Source organism: Balaenoptera acutorostrata, chromosome 2, assembly GCF_949987535.1.
Source record: "Balaenoptera acutorostrata chromosome 2, mBalAcu1.1, whole genome shotgun sequence".
Classification (NCBI taxonomy): Eukaryota; Metazoa; Chordata; class Mammalia; order Artiodactyla; family Balaenopteridae; genus Balaenoptera; species Balaenoptera acutorostrata.
The window spans coordinates 141,355,541-141,370,860 of NC_080065.1; the positions used below are offsets into that span (position 1 = coordinate 141,355,541).

General features: G+C 40.3%; 1 non-coding gene across 1 annotated transcript; it reads left to right on the forward strand.

Annotated features, from left to right (window-relative positions):
- Window positions 1-4,269: 4,269 nt before the first annotated feature.
- On the forward strand, window positions 4,270-4,376 carry LOC114237743 (U6 spliceosomal RNA). Its single transcript, XR_003623257.1, has one exon. It is a non-coding gene; the product is annotated as a U6 spliceosomal RNA (small nuclear RNA).
- The last annotated feature ends 10,944 nt before the right edge of the window (window positions 4,377-15,320 follow it).

Here is a 15,320-nt window from a genome sequence, read left to right on the forward strand (position 1 = left end):
CTGGAGCCTGTGCTCCACAACGGGAGAGGCTGCGATAGTGAAAGGCCCGCACGCACCGCGATGAGGAGTGGCCCCCACTTGCCACAACTAGAGAAAAGCCCTCGCACAGAAACGAAGACCCAACACAGCCAAAAATAAATAAATAAATAAATAAATTTTAAAAAATAAAAATAAATAAAATAAAATTAATAAGAGAATGAGGGCATCGTAAAGAGATTAAGAAACAGATTTGAAGTCAGTTCAAATTGGGGTGGCTGTGACCAGGAGACTCATTTGATACCCTGGGACTCTGTTTCCTCGCCTGTGCAATGGAACTTTAATAATCACAAAGTGAACATCTGCTGTTTCTGGTCTGTCCAGCATTGGTGCCTTGAGGAGCCTTCCCTTCCCTAGTCCCTGTGGTTCTGGAAGGGCTGCCAGCCACAGGCTTCTGCATGGAAAAGAAGCCTTGCTACTGTCAGCACCCATTCCCCTGTCTGCCGTAATCCATCCTGGGGTCAATACGTCAGCCAAGGCTGGCCAGCTAGAGCCCTTCTGTGAGATTGTTCAATTTGATGCTGCAGGAGGAAAAAAAAAAAAAAAGAGGTCTTGTCTTTGGATCATGAATCTGGAAATAAGGTTCCATTTTCCTAGACACACAGACAAAGACTAGCTGCAGTCAGAAAGAATAAAGACAATACACACATAGAAGGGGAGAGATTGAGAGAGATCGCGAGTGAGGGCAAGAGAGGCAGGAGGCAGGACGGAGGGATGGGGGACAACAGGGAGTAAAACATCTAATAGCAGTGGGAGAACTAGAGTGTTAAATGAGGAGGAAAAGCTGGAACAAGAGCAAGCTGTGGAGATGAGAGAGAAAATATAAATGCTGGAGATCACGAAGAGAACAAGAGGATGTGAGCCACAGAGATGAGAGAGAGAAGAGGAATTCAATTAAGGGAAAAGAAAGGGACCAGAGAAAGGAGGGATTGTAGGTAGTGGAGAGAAGGGGAGAGAACAAGGGATAGAGGCAGATAACCTGAGAGACAGAGATGGAGGGAGAGGTGGGGAGAGTGAGAACGTAGAGCGAACTCAAAAACCTCCTGTGCACTCACTGCATACAGAATCAAACCTGGAACTCCTTTCTGGCATTCCAAGTACGTGATGCTTGATCTGTATCCACCTTTCCAGCCTCATTTCCCGCTATTCCTACCATCCCACGTGTCTTCTTGAGTTTTGGGGACACACTCTGACCTTTTCCACCTCTTTGCCCTTGGCTCCTATTGCCTCAGTCTAGAATGCTCTCCCCCCACTTCCATTCCCATTTGAACATATTAACCTTGTTCCAGTGTGACAATTCAAATAGATCACCTCCAAGAAGTCTTCTGAGATATCCTAGTGGGAATTAATTCTTTCTCTAAAAACCACCTGATAATATTACTTCATTTTCGTACTCATATGCCTGGTGTGCCTCCGCTAGTTGGAAGATTTAGGGAATCCTTTTAAGCCCCTTCCACTAAAATTCCAGGTGCTTTACACATAGAAATTGCCCAGTAAGTGTTGGTTGTATTCACCTGAACAGCTCAGGAGCTGTTGACATTGTCATAGAGTGGCTCCCCCAAAATATCACCCAAACAACCTGATACGAAAAAGCCGAATTTCTTCTTACTGTAGGAAGTGAGAACACTACCTTCAAAGAGTCTTCATATCCTCACAAATGAAGAAGGGCAAACTGGGGAAGTTTATGATATTTGAAGTCTACTGAGAAGCATGTCTTTCAATGTGGGAAGCTTGGTTAGGATTGGGTAAGAATCATGATAAAGTAGTTTGGAAATCGAGGACACAGTATAGTGAGAATTTTGAAGAGGCATGTTCAAAGGGTGTTAGGATGTAAACTTGCTTAATGCTTTTCCCTACTTGAGAGTTGATGGATCTTCAGAATGCACAGTAAAGTTAATTGCAATATTTATTTTCCTGGGCAAGCTTTTTCTGAAACAGTAAAGTTAAATTGATGAAGAAAATATAATAGTAGAGTCATGTTAATGTGGATAGTAAGCTGTGTGAGGGGTAGATGGCTTCTTTCTTAGCATCAATGAGAATTTTCCAGGCATCCAGTAACAGCATTTTAAGGATGGATCTCAGAAGAAAAAAGAAGTAAAACATGACAAAACTTCTTTATTGTCCCATCATCCTAAGTCTTTTCCATTAGTCAATTGCCTCATTCTTTTAAATGAGACAGAAACAACTAGAGCAGCACCCTGTGATTCCAACATACAGACCCTACTAGGAAATTTAAATCCAGATATTTTTAGAACTTTCAAGATGCCCCTAAGGTTCTGAATGTGGGAGAAGAACAAGAGAGAATGGTAAAGAATGGAGACTTTTTGGTTATGCCAGGAATGGTACACAACCTTATTTTACATGTCAAAATTCAGTTCCTAAAGGGCTCTTTTGAAGAGATTCTGAGGCCACCATGTCTGGGCTTAGCAGAAAGAGCAGTATGATTGATTACTGATGTCTGTCAAGGGCCCAGGAAAGGCAGTGGTGGTCTGCATGTTAAGTATGTGCCATTTCTGGGTTATCGAGAAAAGACTAGACTTATTGTTTCACCCCATTCAGATTTTTTGTTTGGTTTTGCTTTGATTTTTGCTTCTCATTCTTCCTGGTACAGCCACACTAATTCCAAGTGGCCACTGTGTCTTTACTGCCAAAATCTTTGGGTGAAGGCTTTGGAGGGTTCCATGAAAATACAAATATTATTTCAGAGTAGTAAGACAGTAAAATGTCATTTTTAAAATATGACTCAGCCAGAATAGATTCAGCTGACCTAAATCTTGAGGGAAATGAGGTAAATATGAGGGAAATTAGGTAAATCAGAATATTCTGATAGGGTGGTTATTCAAGATTGAGGAGTAAGAGGATATGGAACTCACCTCCTCCCACAAGTACCTCAAAAATACATCTAAAAATGGAACAATTCCCACAGAACACCTACTGAACACTAGCAGAAGACCCCAAACACCTGAAAGGACAAGAAAGATCTCCACGCAACTGGGTAGGGTGAAAGGGGGAAAAAAAAGAGGAAGCTGATGGGACCTGCGCCCTTGGGAGGGAGCTGAAAAAGAGGAAAGGTTCCTGCACCCTGGGAAGCCCCCACACTGGCAGGGAGATCAGCCGGGACAAAAAGGGAGCTTCAGAGGCTCAGAGGAGAGCACAGCAACTGGTTTGTGGTAGGCAGAACAGAGAGAGACTTGCACATTTGATCCATGCCACCACCCTGTGTGCCCCAGCCTGAGATGCACATCTGCAGGTACAGGCAGGGACTGGGTGCTGGAACTGGGGCTTAGAGGACAGACCCAGGGAGAGGACTGCTGTTGGCTGTGCAGAGACAACCTGAAGGGACTAGCGTGTGGTGTGGCCACAACCATGGTGTGTTCGCAGAAGCCGAGACCCTCCATAGAAGCAAAGTGCCACTGTTAAGTGGCCTGCAAAGGGAGGGGCAGGGTGGCCATCATGGCTTCTTGCTCCATCTGCTGGCCCTGGCTTCCCCAGGCTCTGGGAGAGTGTACCCCAGCCACTGTCTTGTGGCTCCCACCTCCATGGGCTCTCATGCACCAGCCGCCACCTCGGGGGCCCCTGCCTCAGCCGGGTCCCGTGCCCCAGCTGCCACCTCAGCAGGTTCCAGGAGCAGTCATCAGCGGGTTGCCCACTCACAGAGGCAGGACCAAAACCACAGCTGAGCCCCAGGGGCTAAGAGACAGAAGGCAGGGCTGAAATTTCTCCCCACGGCTGAGTGAGTCACAGATTTATACTTCTGCCACTGGTTTTGTCAACTGAGTGCCTGCAGGACATCTGAGTGGACAACGAGTGCTCCCCCGACTGGGATAGGTCTAACATTAGCAGCTGTGGGCTTTGTGGGTGTGTACACACAGAGGCTGGGCCAGGCCAGGGTCTGAGCTGCCTCCATAGCTCCCACAGTGGGACCAGGTTCACGACTGCTGCAGTCCTGGTGCCTAACTTCAGTGGACCTGTGCTGGTGTCCTTATGAAAACAACGCCTGAGGGACAGGGCCAATTGCCGGCACACCCAAGGTTGAGACAGGGCCAAAGGCAGTGCCAACAACAGTGTACTTTGTGAGCCCACATAACAAGTGACAGGGGACACAACAGAGCACACTCACCGTTGAACAGCTCTGGCAGAGGAATACTCAGTGGCTCCTCTCCCAGTGGGAGTGCTCCAATCCCACCTACCTCACACTGCAGCTCAAAAACGCAGTTTAGAAATGGATCTGGTGTGCTCGCTTCAGCAGCACGTATACTAAAATTGGAACGATACAGAGAAGATTAGCATGGCCCCTGCGCAAGGATGACATGCAAATTCGTGAAGTGTTCCATATTTTTTGCAGCTCTATTTACAATAGCCAGGACATGGAAACAACCTAAGTGTCCATCGACAGAGAATGGATAAAGAAGATGTGGCACATATATACAATGGAATATTAGCCATAAAAAGAAACGAAATTGAGTTATTTGTAGTGAGGTGGATGGACCTAGAGACTGTCATACAGAATGAAGTAAGTCAAAAAGAGAAAAACAAATACTGTATGCTAACACATATATATGGAATCTTAAAAAAAATAAAGGTCTGAAGAACCTAAGGGCAGGGTGGGAATAAAGACGCAGACGTAGAGAATGGACTTGAGGACACGGGGAGGGGGAAGGGTAAGCTGGGACGAAGTGAGAGAGTGGCATGGACATATATACACTACCAAATGTAAAACAGATAGCTAGTGGGAAGCAGCCGCAGAGCACAGGGAGATCAGCTCGGTGCTTTGTGTCCACTTAAAGGGGTGGGATAGGGACGGTGGGAGGGAGATGCAAGAGGGAGGAGATATGGGGATATATGTATACATATAGCTGATTCACTTTGTTTTACAGCAGCAACTAACACAACATTGTAAAGCAATTATACTCCAATAAAGATGTTTTAAAAAAGAAATGGATCTGGGGGCTTCTACCCCAACAACTAGGGAACAGACCCAGCCCCTAACAGGGCAGTGACAACCACAGAGCAAAAAGGAGGCCCTGCTCACTAGTCACTCAATATTCAGTGCAGGCTCTGGTCACCACAACATCAGTCAAGCCTCCTATCAAGGGGATAATGGCCAGCATACATTGAGGAAAGAGGTGGCAGTCATCCACACTAAAAATAGCCCTTGCACCAAAAAATATTAAACCCACACAAGCTACACAGGGATGCTCCCACATAAAAATAGCCCTCCAAGACCACAGCAGATAATTGTTTCTCTTAAACTCATACAGCAAGAGAAATATAAGTAAAATGAAGAAGCAGAGGAACCTCTCCCAATTAAAAATTCAAGAGAATTCCCCTGAAAGAACAATGAAACAGGCCTCTTCAGTCTAATAGATACTGAGTTCAAAAAGGAGATAATGAAAATACTGAAGGAATTAAGAAGGACTATTGACAGAAAGGCAGATTACTGTAAAAAGGAACTAGAAACTATAAGAAGGAGCCAAGAAAAATTAGAAAATTCATTCACCGAGATGAAAGCTGAGCTAAAGTCAATGAATAGCAGAATGAATAATGCAGAAGAACGAATAAGTGATCTGGAAGATAGAATAATGGAAATCACCCAATGAGAATCACAAACAGAAAGCCAAATTAAAAAAAAAAAAAGAAAGCAATATAAGAGACCTATGGGATAATATAAAGCATTCCAATCTATACCTAAAGGGGATCCCAGAAGGAAAAAAAAGAGAAAAGGGTATTGAAAATGTATTTGAAGAAATTATGACTGAAAACTTCCCAAACGTAAAATGGAAACAGATGTCCAGGTACAGGAAGTACAGAGGGTCCCAAACAAGATAAATCCGAACAGACCTGCACCAAGACATATTACAATTAAAATGGAAAAACGTAAAGATAAATAGAGGACTCTAAAGGCAGCAAGAGAAAAACAGAGTTAATTACAAGGCAACCTCCATAAGGCTATGAGCTGATTTCTCTAAAGAAACACTACAAGCTAGAAGGGAGTGGAAAGGTATATTCAAAGTCCTGGAAGGGAAAAATCTGCAACCTAGGATACTCTACTGAGCAAGATTATCATTTAGAATAGGAGAGAGAAAGAATTTTTCAGACAACCAAAAACTTAAAAATTACAGCAATACTAAACCTATCCTAAAGGAAATATTGAAAGGTCTTCTCTAAATACAAAAGAAGTAAGAATCAATAGGGAAGAGAAAATCACAATTAGAAAGTAAATCACTTAAGCCAGTACACAGATTAAAAAAAAAAATTCAAAAAATTTCTGTGAAAGTGATGATAACCACAATAAACAACAAAAGGATGAACATGAAGAAGGTAAAGAGGACATGAAAATCATAAAATGTGTGGGAGGATAGTAAGAAAATGTAGATTTTTTCTCAAGAATGTGTTTGAGCCTATGAGACTACCAGTCTAAGGCAACTAGATATAGGAAGGGGTTAACATTCTTGAAAAACAGAGTAACCACAAATCAAAAACATACAATAGGGGCTTCCCTAGTGGTGCAGTGGTTGGGAGTCTGCCTGCCGATGCAAGGGACACAGGTTCGAGCCCTGGTCTGGGAGGATCCCACATGCCGCGGAGCAACTAGGCCCGTGAGCCACAATTGCTGAGCCTGCGCGTCTGGAGCCTGTGCTCTGCAACAAGAGAGGCTGGATAGTGAGAGGACCGCGCACCACAATGAGGAGTGGCCCCCGCTTGCCGCAACTAGAGAAAGTCCTCGCATGGAAACGAAGACCCAACACAGCCATAAATAAATAAATACATACATACATACATACATACATACATAAATATATAAATACATAAATTTAAAAAATTAAAAAAAAAAGAATACAGGCTATAAAAAATACAATAGATTCACAGAAACCAAAAAGAAGAGGACATAAGTATAATACAAAAGAAAATCATCAAACCACAAAAGGAAAAACAGAAAGAAAAAGAAAGGGACAAAGACGAAATATAAAATCAATGGGAAAACAAGTTTTAAAATGGCAATAAATACATATCTATCAATAATTACCTTAAATTTCAATAGATTAATGCTCCAATCAAAATACACAGAGTGGGGCTTCCCTGGTGGCGCAGTGGTTGAGAATCTGCCTGCTAATGCAGGGGACACGGGTTCGAGCCCTGGTCTGGGAAGATCCCACATGCCACGGAGCAGCTGGGCCCGTGAGCCACAACTACTGAGCCTGCGCGTCTGGAGCCTGTGCCCCGCAACGGGAGGGGCCGCAATAGTGAAAGGCCCACGCACCGCGATGAAGAGCGGTCCCCACACCGCGATGAAGAGTGGCCCCCACTTGCCGCAACTAGAGAAAGCCCTCGCACGAACCGAAGACCCAACACAGCCAAAAATAAATAAATAAATAAATAAAGTAGCTATAAAATTAAAAAAAAAAATACACAGAGTGGGCGATTGGATAAAAAACAAGAGTCTACAGAATGCTGCCTACGAGAGACTCACTTTAGGGCAAAGGACACACATAGATTGAAAGTGAGGGGAATGGAAAAAGCTTTTTCATGCAAATGGAAATGACAAGCGGGAGTCACAATATTCATATCAGACAAAATAGACTTTAAAACAAAGGCTATAGCGTTTCCCTGGTGGCACAGTGGTTAAGAATCCACCTGCCAATGCAGGGGACACAGGTTCGAGCCCTGGTCCGGGAAGATCCCACACACTGCGGAGCAACTAAGCCTGTGTGCCACAACTACTAAGCCTGCGCTTTATAGCCCGTGAGCCACAACTACCGAAGCCCGTGCGCCTGGAGCCTGTGCTTTGCAACAAGAGAAGCCACCGCAATGAGAAGTCCATGCACCGCAATGAAGAGTAGCCCCCACTTGCCGCAACTAGAGAAAGCCCGTGCACAGCAATGAAGACCCAATGCAGCCAAAAAATAAATAAAAATAAAAAAAAAAAATAAAAGGCTATAAAGAAGGACACAATGTAATGATAAAAAGATCAATATAAGGAGAGGATATTACACTCATCAGCATATATAAACCCAATATAGGAGCACCCAAATACATAAAACAAATACAACAGACATAAAGGGAGAAATTGATGGGAGTACAATAATAGTAGGAGACTTTAACACTCTACTTACATCAATGGGCAAATCTAGAGACACAAAATCAATAAGGCAACAGAGATCCTAAATGATACAATAGAACAGTTAGACTTAATTGATATTTTCAGGACATTACATCCAAAAAAAGCAGAATACACATTCTTTTCAAGTACACATGGAACATTCTCTAGGACTGACCACATACTAGGGCACAAAACAAGCCTCAACAAATTTAAGAGTATAGGAATTATTTCAAGCATCTTTTCTGACCACAATGACATGAAACTAGAAATCAACCACAGGAAAAGAAATGAGAAAAAAAAATTACATGGAGACTAAACAACATGTTACTAAAAAACCAATGGATCAAGAATGAAATCAAAGAAGAAATTTTAAAATACCTTGAGGCAAATGAAACTGAAAACACAACCATACATAATCTATGGGATGCAGCAAAAGCAGTTCTTAGAGGGAAGTTCATAGCGATACAGGCCTTCTTTAAGAAACAAGAAAAATCTCAAATAAACAAAATAACCCACCACATAAAAGAATTTTAAAAAAAGTCAGTAGAAGTAAGGATATAATAAAGATTAGAGAGGAAATAAATAAAATAGAGATTAGAAACAATAGAAAAAAGGAATAAAACGAAGAACTGGTTCTTTGGAAGGGTAAACAAAATTTATAAACCTCTGGCCAGGCTCACCAAGAAAAAAGAGAAGATCCAAGTAAACAAAATAAGAAATGAAAGAGGAGAAATCACAACTGATACTGCAGAAATACAAAAAAAAAAAAAGAGAGAGAGAATATGATGAACAATTATTTGCCAACAAATTCAAAAACCTAGAAGAAATGGACAACTTTCTAGAAACATACAACCCACCAAAACTGCATCAAGAAGAAACACATAACTTGAACAAACCAATCACTAGAAGTGAAATAGAATCTGTAATTTAAAAAAATCCCTGAAAACAAAAGCCCAGGGCCAGATGGCTGCACAGGCAAATTCTACCCAATATACAAGGAAGAACATTTACCAATCCTTCTCAAACTCTTCCAAAAGACTGAAGAGGAAGGAACACTCCCAAAAACATTCTATGAAGCCATCATCATCCTGATACCAAAACCAGACAAAGACACCACAAAAAAGAAAATGACAGGCCAATATCTTTGATGAATATAGATGCAAATATCCTCACCAAAATATTAGCTAACCGAATCCAACAACACATAAAAAAGATCATATACCAGGACAAAGTTGGATTCAACCAGGGTCACAAGGATGGTTCAACCTATGCAAATCAATCTGTGTGATACACCACATGAACAAAAGGAAAGATAAAACCACATGATCATCTCAAAAGATGAAGAAAAAGCATTAAATAAAATTCAACATCCATTTATGATAAAAACTCTTACCAAAGTGGGTATAGAGAGAACATATCTCAACATAATAAAAGCTATTTATGACAAACCCACAGCCAATATAATACTCAAAACTGAAAAGGTGAAAGCCCTCTCACTAAAATCTGGAACAAGAGGGGCTTCCCTGGTGGCGCAGTGGTTGAGAATCTGCCTGCTAATGCAGGGGACACAGGTTCGAGCCCTGGTCTGGGAAGATCCCACATGCCACGGAGCGGCTGGGCCCGTGAGCCACAACTACTGAGCCTGCGCGTCTGGAGCCTGTGCCCCGCAACGGGAGGGGCTGCGATAGTGAAAGGCCCGCGCACCGCGATGAAGAGCGGTCCCTGCACCGCGATGAAGAGTGGCCCCCGCTTGCCGTAACTAGAGAAAGCCCTCGCACGAACCGAAGACCCAACACAGCCAAAAATAAATAAATAAATAAATAAAAAAGTAGCTATAAAAAAAAATTAAAAAAAAAAAAAAAAATCTGGAACAAGACAAGGATGCCTACTCTCCCCACTTCTCTTCAACATAGTATTGGAAGCCCTAACCACAGCAGTCCGACAAGAAAAAGAAATAAAATGCATTCAAATTGGTAGGGAAGAGGTAAAATTGTTATTATATGCATACGACATTATAGTATATACAGAAAACCCTAAAGACTCCACACAAAAACTACTAGAACTGATAAATGAATTCAGCAAGGTAGCAGGATCCAAGATTAACATACAGAAATATGTTGCATTTCTTTACACTAACAATGAAATATCAGAAAGGGAACGTAAACAAACAATCTCTTTTAAAATTTCTGCAAAAAATAAAATAAAATACTTAGGAATAAACCTGACCAAGGAGGTGAAAGATTTATACACTGAGAAATATAAAACATTGATAAAGGAAATTGAAGATGATTCAAAGAAATGGAAAGATATCCCATACTCTTAGATTGGAAGAATTAATATTGCTAAAATGGCCATACTACCCAAAACAATCTACAGACGTAATGTGATCCCCATCAAATTACCCAGGACATTTTTCACAGAACTAGAACAAATAATCCTGAAATTTGTATGGAACCATAAACAACCCAGAATCACCAATCCTGAGGAAATCTGAGGAAAAAGAGCAAAGCAGGGGGCATAACTCTCACAGACTTCAGACAATACTACAAAGCTCCAGTAATCAAAACAGCATGGTACTGGCACAAAAACAGACTTATGAATCAATAGAACAGAATAGAGAGCCCAGAAATAAACCCACACACCTACTGTCAATTAATCTTCAACAAAGGAGGCAAAAATATACAATGGAGAAAAGACAGTCTCTTCAGCAAGTGGTGTTGGAAAAGTTGGACACCCCCATGTAAATCAATGAAGTTAGAACACACCCTCACAGAACACAGAAATATAAACTCAAAATGGCTTAAAGACTTAAATATAAGACATGACACCATAAAACTCCTAGAAGAGAATGTAGGCAAAACATTCTCTGACATAAATTGTAGCGATGTTTTCTTAGGTCAGTCTCCCAAGGCAATAGCAGTAAAAGCAAAAATAAACAAATGGGACCTAATGAAACTTAGAAGCTTCTGTACAGCAAGGAAACCAGAAACAAAATGAAAAGACAACCTACAGACTGGGAGAGAATATCTGCAAAAGATGCAACTGACAAGGGCTTAATTTCCAAAATATACATACAGCCCATACAACTCAATAACAAAAACAAACAACCCTCAAAAAATGGGCAGAAGACCTAAACAGACATTTCTCCAAAAAAGACATACAGATGGTCAATAGGCACATGAAAAAATGCTCATCACTGCTAACATTTATTAGAGAAATGCAAATCAAAGCTACAATGAGGTACCACCTCACACCAGTCAGAATGGCCATCATTAAAATGTCTACAAATAATAAATGTTGGAGAAGGTGCAGAGAAAAGGGAACCCCTTACACTGTTGGTGGGAATGTAAATTGGTGCAGCTATTATGGAAAACAGTATGGAGGTTCCTCAAAAAACTAAAAATAGAGTTGTCATATGATCCAGCAATTCCACTCCTGAGCATATACCCAGACAAAACTATAATTCAAAAAGATACATGCACCCCTATGTTCATAGCAGCACTATTTACAATAGCCAAGACATGGAAACAACCTAAATGTCCATTGATAGATGAATGGATAAAGAAGATATGGTACATAAATACAATGAAATATTACTCAGCCATAAAGAATAATGCCATTTGCAGCAATATGGATGGACCTAGAGATTATCATATATATTAAGCAAAGTAAGTCAGAAGGAGAAAGACACCATATGATATCACTTATATGTGGAATCTAAAATACAACACAAATGAACATATCTACGAAACAGAAACAGACTCACAGACACAGAGAATAGACTTGTGGTTGCCAAGGGGGAGTGAGGGTGGGGGAGCGAAGGATTATAAACTATCAATAGTATATATAGGATGGATAAACAACAAGGTCCTACTGTAGAGCACAGGGAAATATATTCAGTATCACATGATAAACCATAATGGAAAAGAATATGGAAAAGAATATATATATATACATGTATAACTGAGTCACTTTGCTGTACAGCAGAAATTAACACATTTTAAATCAACTATACTTCAATAAAAAATTTTTTAAAAAAAGAATATTCTAATAGAGATACAGGACTGAAAATAATATCATCATGCTCCCTGACCACTGATTTGCCCACAGATGGGAATGTGACCCAAACTAGCCAACGCTTCCCTTAGGATTTCATAATCTGATGGTAGGAAAAGGAACTGTCTCTTACTTCTGGGGTTGCTAAAATGTGGTTAGTTTAAGCCTGAAATTGTTGCAGCGATGTCGCTTCCCTATATCTTGCCCTGTACCCAATGTCTGGTTGAATCCAACCTAAAGGATGAGAAAGTGGGGCTAGCTCAGATGGAGAAGCATTACACAGAAAGCAAGAGTGACAGAAACTGGACAGCTCTATGCAAACCCTGAAGATGGCCCTACTCCCAGACTTTTGTTACATGAACCAATAAATTTCTTTTGCTTAAGCCACTGTTTGACTTTGAGTCATTTCAAACTCAAAAAATCCTGAGTTGGATGCATCAGACCTACATCGAATGGTCAGTCTTAAACTCCAGATAACATGCATAATTTTGTGGTTCTTCAGGGATCCTCATCTCTCTTGCAGCCTCTACCCATTTGGCATAGACTTTGTAAGCTGGAGACAAAGGTTTACACTTCACATCGTAAACACAGATTTTATACTAGTCAGCTATATCTTCTATACTGCATGAAACTCAGATTAAAATTCACAGAAATTCACAAGAGGTCACATATGCCCTTCAGTGATGCCTGCATATGTGGGTGGATAGAATAAGCCATTTGGGGAGATGAGAAAAATATTCACATGATCCCTGACAATCTCTTTTAGACTCTGAAAATCCTCTGGGGCTATATGTTAATGGAAATATTAAAATTCAAACACTATCAAATCTTTTTGAAAAAAAAAATTAATTTTGTGGAAAGAAAGACAACAGGAAAAGCATGCTTCCCCCCAGTGATGTTGTTACTTAAATTGGCCTCTAGAGGTCATGTCTAGCCAATGAAATCCTCTTCTGATAATGCAAATGTTTCACTGACTTCCTTAGACTAGAGTTTTGCAAACTCTGTTTCCTGGAGCCCATGGGGTACTGGTAAGATGCAACAGGGACGTCATCAGGGTGAAGGAGAGCAAGAGGACAGGATTTTGAGTTATCATCCTGCATCAACCAGATTCTTTTTTAAAAATTATCTTTTATGCATAAACAAGGTCCTACTGTATAGCACAGGGAAGTATATTCAATATCCTGTGATATACCATAATGGAAAAGAATATGAAAAAGAATATACACTTATATGTATAACTGAATCACTTTTCTGTTCACCAGAAACTAACGCAGCATTGTAAATCAACTACACTTCAATAAAAAAAAAAAATTATCTTTTATGTATTGGGCTATCAAGGAAAATTTATTTGGAAAAGGTCTTGAGTGCTTAAAATATTAGAAAAATAACTGCCTTAACTATAGAAACAGCATCAGTCCAGGTATTGAGTTCTTAGGTGTCTTATGTACTGAGGGTCTTATATCATGGAAGAAAGTATCAATGGTTTCATGTCGATAGAGAAAACCTCTGATACTGAAAGTTGTGTGCAATATATGAATCTAAAAGGATCACCCTCTTCCGCCAACACTTTATTAGATAGTAAGTTCTTCTCATCTTACTCTACAAAGCACGCACCAGTGGATAAGCTCTGCACTTGTTATAAAGTGAAATAAAGGTGGGGGACAGGGCAATAGTGTTGCCACTGGGGTTTAATCACCATGTGAAATTCCACCATTTGAGATCAGAAGCTCAGCATGCAAAGACACATAGACTCCCATACATAAGTAACATTCTTCAAGGCATTCCCTTTATATGTGATCAATAATGCAAAAAAAAAACACCTGCGCTAGCACTCCTTGGTGCAAAGGAGAGATAGAAGAGTTTATTAGGAAGTACTGGTATAACAAGCCTACAGATGTATTATGGTTTTATACAATTATTCTCCAACACATCAGGAACTAAAGGTATTGTGACCTTGTTAATTTTAAAATTCTGTCCTTTTGCATAACCAGAAAAAGTCTTCAAAGGGAGAGAACATCTAATTCTTTATCCTATTCTCTATCTTCAAAGCAGACTTTCTTTTCTCCCTTGCATTTCCATTCCATTCTTCTGCTTGAGGCAGTAAGAATTTTCAGGGAATTTTCAAAGAGACAAAAGCCACTCAAAAGAATATAAATGTCAAACACATGTAAATTTCCCCTGCTCCATTTTCCCCCAAGTCAGGAATGGCCTTTGTTTTCTCCTGGTACGTTTCAGCTGGCTGACATCTATGGTTGAGGAGCAATCATCCAGGCAGCGAATTTACAATGAAATGACAATCAGTTACCAAAAATGTTGTAGGCACTGATAAGGGGATTCAGAAGGGTAAGAAATGAGTGGAAGAAAATAGGCATTTCAAACAAGTGCACAGCAGCTGCTTCTGAACTTGGCTTAAGATTGCATCCAAAACGTTTATTAATTTTCTGTTGTAAAATAAAGGGAAGCCAAGTGAAATCCTGATAAAGAATCGTTCTGGAAAGGGGGAAGAACACTACCGTTTAAATGGTATTCCTGAGGTTAAATTAAATTCTTCCAGAAACATCTTTACTCCCATTTGTGTCAGTTCAGCCAAGATGAAGGCGGTGTTAAGAAGGAAGCAAAACATATCTTCAGATTTATACCTTCTTTGAGGATGATCCTACAGTTTTTATGGACCTGGATAACTAAACCAGGTACATGTAAAGAACAGATGCACAAAAGATTTCAGCAAACTTGTAACAACATGAAGAATTAATCCCAAACATATGCCTTCTCAAAGAGATAGCAATTATACAAAAATGAAAGCAACTGTAGCAGCTACATTTTCTTGTGTGCCTACTATAATTCAGAGGGTTAAATCAAAAAGACTTTGCAGGCTGGGTAATATCCTCTACCTTGCAGATAAAATATCAAGAGCTTAAGTAAATGAACTTGTTCCTGGTCAAGCAATGAACATGAGACAGATCCAGGATTTTAAAGTAAACTTTTTGACTCTAAAATCAAGAGTCATAATCTTTGTGCTCTCCATGTAAAAAATAAAATAAAAGATAAATGGGGAACCAGAATGGTGAGGAGTCAGGAGATTTTGTCACATAAGCTAAAGAATTTTAGCCATTTAATCTAGAGAAAA